Source organism: Cebus imitator, unplaced genomic scaffold (genome assembly GCF_001604975.1).
Source record: "Cebus imitator isolate Cc_AM_T3 unplaced genomic scaffold, Cebus_imitator-1.0 Scaffold19, whole genome shotgun sequence".
Lineage (NCBI taxonomy): Eukaryota > Metazoa > Chordata > Mammalia > Primates > Cebidae > Cebus > Cebus imitator.
In genome coordinates, this window is record NW_016107334.1 from 116,306 (window position 1) to 118,548 (window position 2,243).

The following is a 2,243-nucleotide window of genomic DNA, read 5'->3' on the forward strand; positions in this document are numbered from 1 at the left end:
TTTTTTGAGACACAGTCTTGCTCTGTCACCAGGCTGGAGTGCAGTGGCGCAATCTCGGCTCACTGCAACCTCTGCCTCCTGGGTTCAAGCGATTCTTCTGCCTCAGCCTCCCGAGTAGCTGGGACCACAGGTGCGTGCCACCACACCTGGCTAATTTTTTTGTGTGTTTTTAGTAGAGACGGAGTTTCACCATGTTGGCCAGGTTGGTCTTGATCTCTTGACCTCGTGATTCACCCGCCTCAGCCTCCCAAAGTGCTGGGATTACAGGCGTGAGCCACCATGCCCAGCCCAGCCATACCTTTTTAAGGTAACTAACCAGTGAGGTTGAAGGCCTCTCCAGACCAGCTACATGTTGACGTAGAAAGATATCCACTATATATTAAGTGAAAAGGGTAAACAGCAGAACAGTATGTACTGTTGTCCAACAGTATGATCCAAACTGCACAAAAAGGAAAGTGACAAGGCCAGGTGTGGTGGCTCAGGCCTGCAATCCCAGCACTTGGAAAGGCCAAGGCAGGCAGATCACTTGAGTCCAGGAGTTTAAGACCAGCCTGGGCAACACGGTGAAACTCTGTCTCTACCAAAAAACAAAACAAAACAAAACAAAAATCAGCCGGATGTGGTGGCGTTCACCTGTAGTCCCAACTATTTGGGAGACTGAGGTGGGAGGACTGCTGAAGCCCAAGGGTTACAGGTTGCAGTGAGCCCAGATCATGCCACAGCGTTCCAGCCTGGGAGAGAGTGTGACTGTCTCACACACAGAAAAAAGGAAAATAAAAAGTGAATTTAGACAGCTAGACAGGTTGATACAGATCTGTCTGTATATATATACAAAACTGGATACTCAAGAAATTCACCAATGGGAGAAAATCTGAGGAGTGAGAGAAAACAAGTCATTTTATTTCCATTTATTTTTATTGACTGATTGATTGTTTTTTTTTTTAGATACTTGCTGCTTTGTTATAAATATATTATGTACATCCAAAACATGACATTAAAATATTACTCCGTGTTACAGAAAAGATATTAAGGCTTTCTATTATTTACATTAAACAAGCAAGCACCTTTAAAAAAAAACAAAACAAAAAAGCCCTACTCTTCCTTCTCGGACACACTTTGGCCAGACGGGATACCGTGTCCTCTTCCAAATGATCAGGACCCTCTATAGGGGCTGTACCCTGTGAAGACATCCGGTATTGGAAACATCAGCTCTGGCAGGGTGGGGACAGCGGAGAAGTAGGGGTCTAGACTTGGGCAGGAGGTTCCAGCCTCTTCTGACTCGCTGCCCTCAGACTCCTGCTGAGCTTCGCCATCCTTGGGAGACAGGCTGGGGCTGTCCACCTGCCCAGGCTTCCGGGGTCAGTATGCAGGGCCGTGGCAGAAAAATGCTCTGAGATGCTTAGGTGTGCCGAGCTCAGCCTATTTCCTTTTAAAAAAATAAAAGAAGAAACAAAACAGAACAAAGTGTGGCTGGGTACAGTGGCTCACGCCTGTAATCCCAGCACTTTGGGAAGCTGAGGCGGGCAGATCACTTGAAACCAGGAGTTCAAGACCAGCCTGGCTAACCTGGTAAAACCCCGTCTCTACTAAAAATACAAAAATTAGCCAGGCATGGTGTTGGTGCACTTGCAATCCCAGTTACTCGAGAGGCTGAGGCACGAGAATCACTTGGACCCAGGAAGCAGAGATTGCAGTGAGCTGAGATCATGCCACCGCACTCCAGCCTGGGCAACAGAGTGAGACTCCATCTCCATCAATCAATGATGGAGCATTCCAGCTGAGGCAAGAGCGAGACTCCATCTCAAAAAAAGAAAATAAAATAAGGCCAGGTGCGGTGGCTCACACCTGCTTTCTCAGCACTTTGGAAGGCCGAGGAAGGCGAATTACCTGAGGTCAGGAGTTCGAGACCAGCCTGGCCAGCATGGTGAAACCCTATCTCTACTAAAAATACAAAAATTAGCTGGGCATGGTGGTACATGCCTGTAATCCCAGCTACTTGGGAGGCTGAAGCAGGAGAATTGCTTCAACCCAGCAGGTGGAGGCTGTAGTGAGCCAAGATCGTGTTATTACACTCCAACCTGGGCAATAGACCAAGACTCTGTCTCAAATAAAATAAAATAGGCCAGGTACGGTGGCTCACGCCATAATCCCAGTATTTTAGGAAGCCGAGACAGGTGGATCACCTGAGGTCAGGAGCTTGAGACCAGTCTGGCCAACATGGCGAAACCCTGTCTCTAATAAAA